At 37.6% G+C, this 15,819-nt stretch overlaps 1 pseudogene; it reads left to right on the top strand.

Moving 5' to 3' along the window:
- Positions 1-14,009: 14,009 nt before the first annotated feature.
- LOC132010432 (glyceraldehyde-3-phosphate dehydrogenase-like) lies at positions 14,010-15,102 on the top strand (annotated as a pseudogene).
- The last annotated feature ends 717 nt before the right edge of the window (positions 15,103-15,819 follow it).

Below are 15,819 nucleotides of genomic sequence, written 5' to 3'. Positions count from 1 at the left end.
ATTTATTAGAGAGAGAGAGAGAGAGACTATACTGGGGGTGGAGGGGCAGAAGGGGAGGGAGAGAGAGAGAATCTCCAGCAGTCTCTCCACTGAGTTTGGAGCCCTGAGATCATGACCTGAACCAAAATCAAGAGTTGGAGGCTTAACTGACTGGGACACCTGGGTGCCTGGGTATTCTTTTTTATGAGTGTCTTTCAAACCTTTTATTTATTTTAGTTTGGTTTGTATTCTGCCATCACTCTCTTAACACTATTTTTGGAGTACTAAGGATCTTAATTAATTAATTAATTAATTTATTTATTTTTAATATTTTATTTACTTATTTGACAGAGAGAGATCACAAGCAGACAGAGAGGCAGGCAGAGGGAGAGGAGGAAGCAGGCTCCCCGCTGAGCAGAGAGCCCGATGCGGGACTCAATCCCAGGACCCTGAGATCATGACCTGAGGCGAAGGCAGCGGCTGAACCCACTGAGCCACCCAGGCGCCCCAAGGATCTTAATTTAAATTAAGACAAACTTATCAATTTTTTTAATAGTTGGTGTTTTCTGTATCCTGCTTAAGGCGGCTTTGCTTATACCAAGGTCATGAAGATGTTCTCTTAAAATGTTTTCTTTCAGAAGCTCTATTATTTTATCTTTCACACTTAGGCCTATGACCCTTTTCAAATTAATTTTTGTGCATTGTGTAATTTAAGGGTCAGGATACATCGTTTTTCTATTATGTATCCAATAGTCAGCACTATTAACAGAGGAAAAGAGAGGTCATCCTTTCCCTTCTTAACTCAGTGGTGTGTTTTCCATAAACCGATGACCATATATGTTTGGGTCTGTTTCTGGGCCCTTTATTCTGTTCCTTCAGCACACAGAGTACATTGCCTTAATTATTGCAGTTTTTTTTCTAAGTATTGACATGAAGTTGTGTAAATCCACTAGTTTTATTCTTCCTTGATAATATATTTGCTCTTCTAGGCCCTTTGCATTTCCATGTAAATTTTAGAGTAAGTGCGGAAAATCCCAGCTGAAAATTTGGATTGTACTGAATGTACAAATAAATTTCGGGGGAAGGTGGCCTTCTCATTTTTCAATCCATGAATATTTTTTAAGCCTTATTTAATTTCTCTGAGCACTGTCTTATAGTTCTCAGTAGAGAACTCTTAACCAAAATGTATTAGGTGAATCCAAAGATATTTGATGTCTTTTATTGGTATTTAAGTGTTTATATTTTTCAGTCTACATTTTCTAGTTGGTTGTTCTTAGTATACAGTTGATTTGATATGACTTTTCATGTGTTTAAGGACCATTTATGTATTTTTTTCTGGCATCTGTTTTTTATTTTTCTATTGCACTGTGAGTTTCTTCTTTATTTCTAGGATCTGCTTATAAATTAGGAACACTATTTTGTCTCTAGTATGAATTATAATAAAAGTTTTTCCTCACATTATCATTTGTGGTAAAGTTCTTTTTTGTGCTTTCACCATAGACCAAATTATTAAATACTAGAAGGATCTTACAGATGTTCTAGTGTAACTCTCTCCATTTATAGTGAATAAATGGTGGCTTGGAATGTTTGAATGATTAAGGCCAAACTACTGGGTAGAGACAGAGGCTGAATTTGAATGCAAGCCTCAGTGCAATGCTTTGTTCACCAGACTGTCTGTATCAAACAGTGCTTTGGATTAAGCACTATTTGATAAAAAAAATTGGGATTTTTTTTCTTTATATTAGATTGTAAACTCCATAAAAATAGGAAATCATACTTTATCAAAGATAGCTACAAAACTTCTTATGTCATAGGTACCCAATAAAAGGTTTATTAAATTGAATAATTGAAAGAATAATGTCCCACAAAGAAGAGCCCAGGTCTAGGTAGTTTAACTGGGGGATTCTATGAAATATTTAAGAACAATATAATACTAATTCTGTACAAATTCTTTCAGAAAATAGATCCAACAAAACTTCCCAACTCATTTAATGAAGCCACTGTTACCCTTATACAAAGCTAGACAAAGACATCACAGAAAAAGAAAACCAAGGGCCAATATCTCTTATGAACATAGAAGCAATGCTCCTCAACAAAATATTGGTAACCTGAGTCTAGCAACATATAAATATGATTATCACTGTAGCCAAATCATGTTTATTCTGTGAATGCAAGGTTGACTTATCTTTTTCTTCTCCTTTACTTATTTCCTTATGTGAATGTTACACCTCTTGTAGTTGTCCCAAAGTTCTTGGACACCAGTTTTTTGTTTTGTTTTGTTTTTTTTTTTTTTTGTCTGTTTTACCCTTTGCTTTTCAGTTTTGGAAGTTTCTTTTGTCATATTCTCAAGCTGAGAGATTTTTTAGATGTGTCCACCATTCATTTCTCTCATAGTGTTTTTGATCTCTAGTATTTTTTTTTAATTCTTTCTTAGAATTTCCATCTCTCTGCTTACATTTTCCATCTATTCTTGTACATTGCCTCCTTTTTCCTTTAAAGCCCTCAGTATGTTGATAACAGTTAAAAAGAAAAAAACAACAAAAACCCTGGTTTGATAATCTGAACATTCTTGCTGTATCTGGTTCTGGTGCTTTTTCAATATTTTCAAACTGTGCTTTTTGCCTTTTAGTATGCCTTTTAATTCTTGTTTTTACCCTTTTACAGGGTAAAAGGAACTGTGGTAAGAAAAGCCTTAATAATACGGTGATCATGTTAGGTCTCAGTGTGTTGTTGAGTGTGAACTTCTCCTGTGCTTCTTAGTTTTCCCCCGCCTCAGGTGGGACATGATGGCTAGAGGGAACTGGAACTGGTACTTCCCTTCCCTAGGTAGGTTAGGCTCTAGTTAAACCTCAGTAGGTTAGGTTCTGGTAAAATTGCTTCTCCTGAGGGCAAGTTTTGACAAGAACATAAACCTTTGTATTTCAAAATGGTTCCTTTTTCTCTCCCCCTGCCAAAAGCGTAAGGGACTTTCCTCCAGTATTCATAGTAAGAACGTGGAACTTTTGGAGGTAAAATTCACAAAAATATGGAGTGCATGATGACTGGGTCACTCTGGAGTTTTTAGTCTCTCAGATTTGTCTATATTGAATTTCCAACATATGTCAGTTATTGTTTAGGTTTTCCTATACCATCACTGGTCCTTGCAGACTTTTCCTGTATTTCTGCTCTAGTAAGCCATGACTCTCTGTTTCTACCTCTCTGTCTTTCCAACTTGTGGGGTAGCAATTTGTCCTTTGGCCTAAGAAGACTTTTTGACTTTTCAGGTTTTTTTTTTTTTTTTTCCTTCAGCATTTTACTTGTTAGGATAGAGTGGTAACTTTGAAGCTTCTTATCCTGCAAGGCTGAGTTATCAAATATCGATTTGTGTGGTATTAAGGGAATAAAGGACAGAAACCATATGATTATCTCAACAGATATAAAAAAATGAAAATATACAATATTTATTGCAAAATTTCTCAACCAGTTAAGAATTGATGAGAATTTCCTCATGCTGATAAAGGGCTGATATAGTTAATGCTTATATAGTTAATATCATGCTTAATATTAAAAGCTTGAATGGTTTCTGTCCTTAAGATTTGAAAGGAGACAAGGAGGTCTGTTCTTGGAACTTTTATTCAGCATTGCACTGGAGATACTACTCAATGTAATAAGATGAGAATAAGAAATTAAAGACGTACATTAGAAGGTAAGAAGTTACATTATTCACAGACAATATGACTTGTATGTAGGAAATCCTAAAGAATCTGTCAAAAAGCTGTTAGAATTAATAGTCAGTCTTGGCAAGATAATAAGACAGAAGATCACTATATAAAAATCAATTATTTTTATCTATTAAAAATTAACAATCCACAAATGAATGAAAAAATAATATTGTTAACTATGGAACCCCAAAGAATAAAATACTTATACATAAATTTAACAAAAAAGAGTTAAAAACTATGTTGAAGACTACAAAGCATTATGGAGAGAGATTAATGAAGACCTAAATAAGTGAGGAGATATACTATGTTCATGGATTAGATAGAAGACTTACTTCAGTTAAAATGGCAGTTCTTCTCAAAATTGATCTGTAGATTCAACAGAATCCCCATCAAATTCCTGGCAGTTTTTTTTTTAATAGGGATTGGCACATGGATCCTAAAATTTTTTATTTATTTTTAAAAAAGATTTTATTTATTTATTTGACAGAAAGACAGGGAGAGAGCGCAAGCGGGGGGAGCAGCAGGCAGAGGAAGAGGGAGAAGCAGGCTCCTTGCTAAGCAGAGAACCCACCATGGGGCTTGATCCTAGGACCCTGGAATCATGACCTGAACCAAAGGCAGAGGCTTAACTGACTAAGCCGCCAGGCATCCCTGGATCCTAAAATTTAAATGGAAATGCAAAGTACCTAGAGTAAACAAAATAATTTTGAAAAGAAGGATGATGTTGGAAGACTTATGATACGCAATTTTCAAAGCTTAGTATAAGTCTATAGTAATCCACAGTGCTATTGGTATCATAAACTATGGATCATTGAATAGAACAAAGGATCCAGAAATATATTTACTTTATAGTCACTTCATTTTTGACAAACCTGCAAGATAATTTAGTGGAATAAATGAGTTTTTTTCAACGAATGGTGCTGGAAAAATTGAGTGCCTATAAGCAAATTAATAAACCTCAACTGCTACTTTATACCATACACGAAGTTCTGAAATAGATCATAGATCTAAATATCAGAGCTGAAAGTATACTTCTAGAATTAAACAGGGAAGAAAATATTTGTGATCTTGGATTTCTTAGAAAACAAAAGACATGAACATAAAGGATAAATTAAAATTCTATAAAAGATAGCATTAATAAGAAGAGGAAAAGATATGCATAAAGAATGGGAGAAGATATTTGCAGATATCTGATAAAGGACTTCCAGAGTATTAAAAATACCTTACATCTGAAGACACACAACCCAATCTAAAAAAATGTAAGATTTTTAATAGATCACCATAAAACATCTATGGATAGTAAAAAAGCACATGAAAAGATGTTCAACAGCTTTAGTCATTAGGGAAATGCAAATTAAAACCCCAATGGGAAACCACTACACACTTACTAGAACATACGTAATCAGAAAAGACTGGGAATATGAAGTGTTATTGGAGTTACAAAGCAACTGGAATTCTCATATCTTGCTGAAAGAAATGGAAAATGATACAACTACTTTAAAAAATTTCCTACAGTTTCCTAAAAAGGTGAATATATATGAACCATGTGACCCAGCAATTTATTTTCTAGATACAGTATCTGCCCAAGAGAAATGAAATCACATGTCCACATAAAGACTTCTATCTGAATGTTCATGTTACTTATAATGTCTCTAAGTATTTGGAAACAATTCAAATGTCCATCAAATGTAGAATGGATAAACAAAATACCTATACAATGGAATACTACTCAGCAATAAAAAGAAGTCAACTTCTTATATATGCAACAACATGAATTAACTTCAAAATCATGGTAAGTGATAGAAGCCACACAAACCAAAGAATATATATAGTATGGTTGCATTTATATGAAATTTACAGAGTAGACAAAACTGTAGAAACAAAAAGCAGGTTGCCTAGGGCTGGAAGTATGAGCAGGGATTTATGGCAGATGGACACAAAGGAATTTTTGGAGGTGATGAAAATGTTCTAATGCTTGAGTCTGATGATGGTTACAGAACTGTATAAACTTACTAATCTGATCTGTATGCTCCAAATGGGTAAATTTTATTATATTATAAATTATACCATTTATATAAGGGAAATCTCTAAAGAAGATGTATTATATGCCAGTAGCTTAGAAAGAATCTTTCTTAAATGATTGTTACTTGTTTCTTCCTTTTAAAGTGAGTAGGGTTTTGATTTTTTGCTTTTAGAATAGGCTGTTTCCTGGTGGTTCTCCGGGGGGATTATTCCTCAGAGCAGATGTACATTACAGATCATGCCAAGTTTCTTCCTCAGTGGAGACAGTTGCCAACATAGAGTGAGACTCAGCTGGAAGGGGCTGAGTGAGGCTTCTGGGGAGGCTCCCTTCAGGTTTTTCTCTGATTACTCCAGCTGAGCACACAAGAAGAAAGGCAAAGCCACAGGGAAGTGTTTAATTAAAATGTCTCCTTTTTGGGGGGCCATTGTCCTCTTCACTTATAGAAGGTTACAGTTGTGGGTTTACAGTTTGTTATTTCCTTGCACGTCCAGCATAGTTGCATGATCATACAGTCCCACATTTTAATATTCAGAAACAGTCGGGTAGATTAATAAGCAGGAATATCTGATTACCAATTAGGTTCAGGGAAGGAAAAGTATCTACTTTCAAAATGGGACCATTGGGAACTATTTTGAAGGAGAACTTTCACTACAGATTTCTTTCTGGTGTTGCTCACTTGGACCTAACAGGAAAGATCTTGGCCCTGGAGCTTTTTGGTGTCCAACTGTCTGTTACTCCATAGGAGGTATAACAAGAGACATGAAAGAACCTGACTTGCTAGTTTTATTTCCACTGTTTGTTTAGACCATCACTGCCAATTAATAAGAAACAGGAGAAACATGCCTCTTAGGGAATACAGAGAAAATATTGCTTTGATCTTATCTGCTACAATTATTGAATATGCTTTCCATTTGACCAGTGGCCTCATCTCTCCTTCACACAAAAATCCTAAAACAAACAGAAAGAAAGAAACCTTCAACTTAAACTGGTTTATTCAGAGCCTTTTTGATGTCATGTTTTAATTTAAAGATTACTCTGTTCATTGTAAGATCAGAGGCTTATATTTTCAGGGCCATATGCTTCATATCCATGAATGGATACCCTGTGGATCTCAGTGGGAGTTAAAAGCAGAGATGGTTGCAGAATTGTATTTTCTCTCTTTTTGTTGCACAGGGCACTTTTGGCACTTTTTACTTGCTTTTTCTGGAGAGTGTAATCTGTGTATATTAAGGTGACTTGTTTGTCATAAATGTTTGTTGACTTGTTTGGATAGACAATGGTGTATTTTTTATAGGCATTTCTTAGTTTAGTTGCCAGTACTAGATGTCAAATATTCTCCCGTAAGAGTGGCATGCTCCTCATCAGTTTGGGAGGTAAGTATGTTGTACTTCCTGAATCAAAACATTCTTTCCCAGGGCATCAGGCTGGCTCAGTCAGTTAAGCGTATGCCTTCAGCTCAGGTCATGATCTCAGGGTCCTGGGATTGAGCCCCACATTGGGCTTTCTGCTTATTGGAAGTCTGCTTCTCCCTTTCCCTATGCTGTTCTCCATGCTTGTGCTCTCTTGCTCACAGACTCTCTTTCTCAAATAAGTTATAAAATCTTTCAAAACAAAACAAAACAAAACAAAAACATTTTTCTCCATTTATACTTTTTTAGAATAGGATGTTCCTTTCTCTGTCCCAGGAGTGCTTTTCTGCCTTAAAACCTTTCCTTACTAGATTTATTACATCTGTCCTGCCTTCTTATCTACAAATCTTATCTATCTTTCAGAGCATGGTTTAAAGTTTAATCTTTCATGAAACCCATCTCCATTTTGCTCAGAACACATATCTCTTTTCTAAGCTCCTTAGCCTCTATTTTCCTCAAAGAGCTAATTTCCAAACTGTAACAAGCACTGATGGTTGGGTTACCAACCCCTTTCTCTTTGTATATGCTGTTCACCTAAGAACAGCCATGTGTATTTCAGTAAAGCCCAATAGAAAGTTGAAGTCCACTGTGTGGTTTCTGATATAGATGTTGAGCTGCCACGTGTTGAGGTTGGTCAATGAGGACAGTGAGTCAAACTGAAAGTAACAAGCCTTTATTTGTTTATTGCAACACTTCAAGCAAGAGGCAAAAATTGTCCCTGGTTCCCTAGTGTATCCTCAGCACTAGGCAAGGGTCAGGTGGATGCAGCACAAATGGGGGAAATGTTTTTTTGCTCTGGAGTCTGAACTAGAAGGTTCCTCACTTTTTAAATTTATTTATTTGACAGAGAGAGATCACAAGTAGGCAGGAGGTAAGCAGAGAGAGGAAGAAGCAGGCTGCCTGCTGAGCAGAGAGCCCAATGCGGGGCTTGATCCCAGGACCCTGGGACCACGACCTGAGCTGAAGGCAGAGGCCCTAACCCACTGAGCCACCCAGGTGCCCTGGTTCCTCACTTTTTAATGGATCTGAGGGGTCTGGTAGAGGGACGGAGGAAAAGATAAAAGCGTAGAGTGAGCCAGAATGGAGAAAAAGCTTCACTTAGGGCCTCTGTTAATGAAGTCTCTGTGGAGGTGCCTCAGAAGTGCCTTATCAAAGGCCTCTGCTAAGGGGGTCTCTGAATAAAGATGCTTCAGCTAGATATGTGTATGCAGATACATATCAGCGTGGTAGCCTAGGTGGGTTGGGGTGGAAATTGGGCTGAGTCTCTGGCTGTAACTCTCTTCAGAAAATTGCAGTGCATTGGCTGGAATGGGGAGGGCAGCTTCTAGCTGTGAGGCCCATCAAGCAAAGCCTTGCAATTGCCTGTAGTCAGGCCTGGATGATCACACATAGGATTTTAGTCTAGAGTTGGACTTTTAAATAGGTGCTACCTCTTCTTTTTATTTTCTTTAGGCTGCAATGTGACCTGGACTGCAGCAGCCAACCTGGGTCCATAAGGGAAATATCAAGGGAATTCAGAGGCTCTGGAGCTAACTAAACCAGAACCAACAACTGCATGCTTCTTGACTTCCCCTTATGTGAGGAAAAACCAGTTCCTAATATTTAAGCCACCATAGTCACGTTTTCTTCTTGTAGCCTAAAATATTCCTAATTGATACACCATTTGATCTTGTAGTGTCTTTTACTGTTATATAACTAATTTATTTAAATTATTATATATAGTTCGTGGTACCCAAAGGGACCAATCTCAGCTACTGTACTGTTTCTCTTTAATCTTACTGCAATTCAGACCTGGTGGTAAGCATACTTTGAAGCTGCCAGTATTTCTTTTTTGTAACTAAGTCACCAGAGATGAAAAACATAGGATTCTTAGTTTTTTTTTTTTTAGTGCTCATAGAAGAGTGATGTTGGGCAAAAATTCCCAGCATCAGCTGTCTTGAAATTGAAGACCTAAGTTGAGTTTTCGGTAATAGTTTCTCATTAAATAAAGCACCGGGTAAAGGCCATTTGCCTTTTGAATATTTAGCACTGTTCTCCATAATGGGCTTAATCATTGTGTATTTGTTATATCTATTACCCATAAGTAAACAAATGCCAATTATATATAAGGTGATTCCATTAAAAAATGCATTCTTTTCCCTTTAAATTATTCCATTTAGAGGTAGGCCTATTTCCTTCTTGATAAATTACAACTCTAGATTTCTCAGGACAGTGTCTTTTTCAAGAGTATTGGTTTTTAGGCATAGTTCTTGCCTTATTGACCAACATTATATGTGTTTCATCAGTTTGTGATTAAGTTTCTTGGGAACTTTGAAAATGTTGAATTTATTGACCTCCTGTCAGTGCTTGGCTTAAGTACAGGAATTGGTTTTGGCCTAGATAAAGACTTCTGGCTACTGATACTTGTATGAGACTTGTAACACCACTCTCCAGATTCCAGGTCATTAGAGACAGTTTTTTGACAGACATGTTTCAGATTCTCCTCCTTAATATGTATCTTAATGACTTGATACTATTCCTAGATGAGCCAAATCCATGCTTCCCTGCTAAAGAGAACAGACCTTTGCCTAAATGCTAATGATACAGTTTTATTTCGTCAAATTAATGGTAACATCTATAGACATTGGTCTCCAGATCTAATTACTTTACTTTAAATTAGTTATTTCAAAACCCAACCCATCAGTTTTGGAAGAGGTCCTCTAGCATTTAATTGGTCAAAATCTAAAAGCCCTGTATAGAAGGCCAGCTTGTTTGCTTTCTACTAGCCTATCTTGAAGGGTTCATCAGTAATTAACACTGTTTGCAATTTAATATCATAAAATGGGCCCTATATTGACATTATTAATATCTCCTTATATGATTTTCAGGTTGTAGTTATTACAGGCACATTTTGTGGCAGAGAATAATCCTGATAATGATGATAAAAAAGCTCAAATTGATTATTAAACATTTGTTGTGCAAGGAAATGTGCCAAGCAGTTATATGCCTTTTCTTTTTAAATTCTCAATACAATCACATAAAGTAGTAGAATTTTGCAGCCTCTTCTTATTATAAATTGTAGTGAACTCTGGATTGTTATATGAGGGAAGTCTTATTTTTATCTGCAAATATTACCTTGGTTCCTCTCCACGTGGCAGTCAGTGGCCTTTTCTCCAGGCTCATGCTTGATGGGTAGGCTTCTTAACTTTATTTTTATTTTATTTTATTTTATTCTTCAAATTTGTATTTAAATTCTAGTTAGCACTGTGCAATGTTGGTTTCAGCAGTAGAGTTCAGTGATTTATCACATGCATTACCTAGTGCTCATCATAACAAGTGCTTTCCTTAATCCCCATCACCCATCTAGCCCCTCCCTGACCCACTTTCCTCTGTCAACCCTCAGTTTGTTCTCTAACAGTCTCTTGTGGTTTGTCTCTCTCTCTCTTCCCCCACCCCATATGTTTATCTGTTTTGTTTCTTAAATTCCACATATGAGTGAAAGCATAGGGTGTTTGTCTTTCTGTCACTGACTTCTTTCACTTAGCATCACCCACATCACTATGAATGGCAAGATTTCATTCTTTTTGATGGCTGATTAATATTCCATTGTATATATCTACTACATCTTCTTTATCTATTTATCAGTTGATGGGCATTTGGGCTCTTTCCATAGTTTGGCTATTGGGGATAGACTTTTTGACTTTAACAACAAATTATTAAACCTACTCTTTGCTTTGATGCACATTGAACACATGATTCTCTCTCTCTCTTTTTTTTTTTTTTAAAGATTTTATTTATTTATTTGACAGAGAGAAATCACAAGTACACTGAGAGGCAGGCAGAGAGAGAGAGAGAAGGAAGCAGGCTCCCTGCTGAGCAGAGAGCCTGATACGGGACTCGATCCCAGGACCCTGAGATCATGACCTGAGCCGAAGGCAGCGGCTTAACCCACTGAGCCACCCAGGCGCCCCCATGATTCTCTCTTTAACTAGTAACTTAGAATTAAATGGACTTGAACTCTTACCGTCCCATTCCTTGCCCAAAATTTGGCTGTGAGGAGTAATGTGCATGAAAGAGCACCCAAAGGACATGTGGTCCTTGACTTCTCTGCTGTACAATATATGACACCCACTAGTTTCATGTGGTTATTTTAAATTTAAATAAATTAAAAATAAAATAAAATTTAAAAATTCAGTTCCTTAGTCAAAATGCCCATATTTTAAGTGCTCAATAGCCACATGTGGCTAGCAACTTTTGTAGTAGACAGTATTAGATACAGAACATTATGATCCTTTTTGAAGTTTAATTGTACAGTGCTGTGATAGACTGTTAATTTCACATCTGGACTGCATTTTTTTTTTAAGATTTTATTTATTTACTTGAGAGAGATACAGTGAGAAAGAGCAGGAGAGGAGAAGGTCAGAGGGAGAAGCAGACTCCCGCAGAGCTGGGAGCTCAATGCAGGCCTCGATTCTGGGACTCTGGGATCATGATCAGGCCCAAAGGCAGTTGCTTAACCATCTGAGCCACCAGGTACCCTGGAGTGCATCTTTAAAAAAAAAAATTAGTTCCACTGAATTGTACTTTGATGTGTTGACAGTGACCTGTACTAGTAATGTGTTTGGAGTGTTCTTATGTGTCAGATATTGTCTTCAATACCTTTTATGCACTGACTTACTTAATTCCTACAACAATTCCATGAAGTCAGCTTTATTTTTATCTCCATTTTACAGGTAAAGAAATAGAGGCTCATAGACTTGCCTGTGGTCACCCAGATGGTAAAGAGTGCAGTTGGGTCCTCTTAAGTGTGGCTTTAAACCTGTGTTCTTAAGGACCATACCATGCTGAGTCTGAAATCCCTATAAAGAGGCCTTGGAATTCATTCTCAGGATATGAGTAGTAATCCTCATCACTTTATATTTGTATCTTTATTTCTCCTGGATATAGCTGTATATTTATTTCATTTCTCTTATTACAATGCTGTGATGTAATTCTGATGCCAACTGCATGGAGTTAGCACAGACTCCACAACTCAAGGGCACAATTTCCAGAAAACTACCCTCACTTCTGATGCCAGCTACAGTTTTAGGTGTCCCCAGACCACCTAGACTTCTGACCAACTGGTTACAGATTTGGGGATTTCTATGACTGTCTCAGGTCTGATAATTTGCTAGAATGACTTACAAAATTCAGGAGTATACTATATTTATGATTACAGTTTTATTATAAAGCCTATCAATCAGGACCAGACAGATAATGAGACAATTAGGATGAGGTCTGGGATGGAAGCAGGAGGTATCACTGTTCACATTGATGTGTTCACCAACAAGGAAACTTACCTGAGATATGGTGGTCAGAGTTTTTATTAGAGTTTCTTGACATAAGCATGATTAATTGAATCATTGGCCATTTGTTTGAACTTAATCTTTAGTCCTCCTCTCCTCCCTGGAGTTTGGGCTGGTTCGAAGACTCAACTCTCTAATCCCATGGTTGGTCTTTCCAGTGACTAACCCCCATTCTTAGTTATCTTAATAGTGTAAATCAGGTATGACAAAAGGGATGCATAAATAACAAAGTCACTCCCATCATTCAGGAAATTCAAGGATTTTGAGATTATCTTCTGGGAGCTAGGATCCAAGATGAGACAAATTGTTTATTATACAACAGTATGTATTTCTTTAGGCTGTCTTAAATCCTTTTTGAAATGAGTGGAGGATTTATTTTTGTGTGTATATGTGTTAAATAAAAATATAAACATTTTATATATATTTATAAATATGTATTTTTAATATAGGTACAAGAGGACTACTAACCGTAGTTTTACAGATTTCCAGACATAAAGATCATCTTAGAAATAACTTAGTTCTACACTCTTGCTTTACTGATGAAGACATAGCCCAGAGAAATGAAACGGCTTGCCTAGTGGCAGAGTTGAGACTGGAACTCAAAGTTTTTAATCTTCTATTTAAACTCTCTCTGTCTTTTCAATCTCAGGCTCCTCCTCTAACATAGTCATGTCTCTACCACTGCATACTTTTCTCACTACCTTACTGCACCTTAGAAACCTCAGGCTGACTTTAGGAGATAGCTTTGGAGCAATGGATGAAGCTTGCTTAAATCTGTATTTTTTGTATCTCCTGCCTTTGCACATGTATGTGCTGTTCCTTCTGCCTTAAATGTCATTTTCACCTATTGGCTATTTCTTGATTGCTTTTAAATATACAAGCTAAACTTCACATCCTCTGTGAAACCTTCCCTGCCCTCTCCTCTCACAGATTTCGTCTCTCCTTTCTCTGTGTTTTCGGATTATTTAGAATATGCCCTTATCTTAGTGGCACTTATTGTAATTATATTTTAACTCTTTTCCACATGTCAAATCTTTTTTTTTTTTTTTAAGATATTATTTATTTATTTGACAGAGAGAAATCACAAGTAGATGGAGAGGCAGGTAGAGAGAGAGAGAGAGGGAAGCAGGCCCCCTGCTGAGCAGAGAGCCCGATGCGGGACTCGATCCCAGGACCCTGAGATCATGACCTGAGCCGAAGGCAGCGGCTTAACCCACTGAGCCACCCAGGCGCCCCACCACATGTCAAATCTTAACAGCATTTTTGATTTCACCCTTGTTGCCACCAAACCTTTTCCTCTCTTTGTCTTGCCAGTCCCGATATAGCAGCATCAGTGACTCAGCTGCTCCATCCAAAAATCTAGAAGTCACCTTGATTTCCCTCTTGTTCTCATCTTGCTCATCTAATTAACAGCAAGCCCGTTGGTTCTATATCCTAAATATATCCCAAAGCTTTTCTTTCTCACCTCCAAACTGGTCTGTCTGCTTTTACTTTTGCTTTCTTTCAATCCATTCTCCATACAGGGACCACAATTCTTTCAAAATGTAAAGCATTTTGAAATCTCCGCTCCTCCCCTTTTGAAAGACAGCTATATCTTCTCGTGCAGTGCCAGCCACCTCCCCAAGACACAATGGTGAAAGTCAGAGTAAAAGGATTTGACTGTACTGGGTGCCTGGTCATCAGGGGTGCTTTTAACTCTGGAAAGTGGATATTGTCGCCATCAACAACCCTTTCATTGACCTCAACTACATGGTCTATATGTTCCAGTATGTTTCCACCCAGGGAAAATTCCAAGGCATAGTCAGAGCTGAGAATGGGAAACCTGTCATTAGTGGGAAGCCCGTATCCATCTTCCAGGAGCAAGATCCTGCCAACATCAAATGGGGTGATACTTGTGCTGAGTATGTTGTGGAGTCCACTGGGGTCTTCACCCATCATGGAGAAGGCTGGGGCTCATTTGAATGGTGGGACCAAGAGGGTCATCATCTTTGCCTCTTCTGATGATGCCCACATGTTTGTGTTGGGCATGAGCCATAAGAAGTTAAGACAACTCCCTCAAGATTGTCAGCAATGCCTCCTGCACCACCAACTGCTTGGTCCTTCTGGCCAAGGTCATCCATGACAACTTCAGTACTGTAGAGGAACTTGAGACCACAATCCACGCCATCACTGCCACCTAGAAGACCAGGGGCAGTCCCTCTGGAAAGTTGTGGTGTGATGCCAAGGGGCTGTGCAGAACATCATCCCTGCTTCTACTGGTGCTGCCAAGGCTGTAAGCAAGGTCATTCCTGAGCTGAATGGGAAACTCAATGGCATGGCCTTCTGTGTCCCCACACCCAATGTGTCCATCGTGAAACTGACCTGCTACCTAGAGAAAGCTGCCAAATATGACATCAAGAAGGTGGTGAGGCAGGTATTGGAGGGCTCCATCAAAGGCATTCTGGACTACACAAAAGAGCAGGTTGTCTCCCGCAACTCTAACAAATGACACCCCCTCTTCCACTTTTAATGCTGGGGCTGGCATTTCTCTCATTGACCACTTTGTCAAGCTCATTTCCTGGTATGACAATGAATTTGGCTACAGCAAAGGGAGTCCTTGCCCCACCTCATCCCCCAACACAAAGAGAATCTCCCGACCGCCACAGTTTCCATTTCAGATATACTGAATAAGGGGAAGGGTTTGGGGAACCCTACCTTGTCATACCATACATAAAGTATACTGAATGTAGGCAGAATAAAAAAAAAAGAGTAAAACAAATCATGTCAATTCTAGCTGAAAATCCTCCATTAACTTTTCCTTTCAGTGAAATAAAATCCAAACTTACTGTGCCAGGCAAGGACCTACATGAGTTAATTAATTAATTAAGAGGCTTTATTTATAAAAATTTTTTATTAACATATAATATATTATTTGCCCCAGGGGTACAGGTCTGTGAATCATCAGGCTTACACACTTCACAGCACTCACCATAGCACATACCCTCCTCAATGTCTATAACCCAGCCACCCTATCCCTATACCCCCATAGGCTTTATTTTTTTATAGGAGTTTCAGGTTTATATAAAATTGAGATGGTTCAGAGAGGCCCTTTTACCCACTTCTCCTCCTACCACCCAGCTTCCCCTACTATTAATATTTTGCATTAGTATAATACATTTGTTACAGTTCAACCAATATTGATACATTAAATGAAGTCCTTAGATTATATTAGGGTTCAGTGTTTGCCTTGTATAGCAATATGGGTTTTGATGTATATGTAATGTCATATATCCACCAGTACAGTATCATACAGATGGTTTTATTGCTCTAAAAATCCTTTTTATCCCTCTCTTTCTCATATTCCTCCCAAACTCCTGGCAATAAGTAGTATTTAAAATTGTTTC

Source organism: Mustela nigripes, chromosome 2, assembly GCF_022355385.1.
Source record: "Mustela nigripes isolate SB6536 chromosome 2, MUSNIG.SB6536, whole genome shotgun sequence".
NCBI lineage: Eukaryota > Metazoa > Chordata > Mammalia > Carnivora > Mustelidae > Mustela > Mustela nigripes.
The sequence above is the reverse complement of the archived record's forward strand: the minus strand, read 5'-3'. Positions and strand labels throughout refer to the sequence as shown.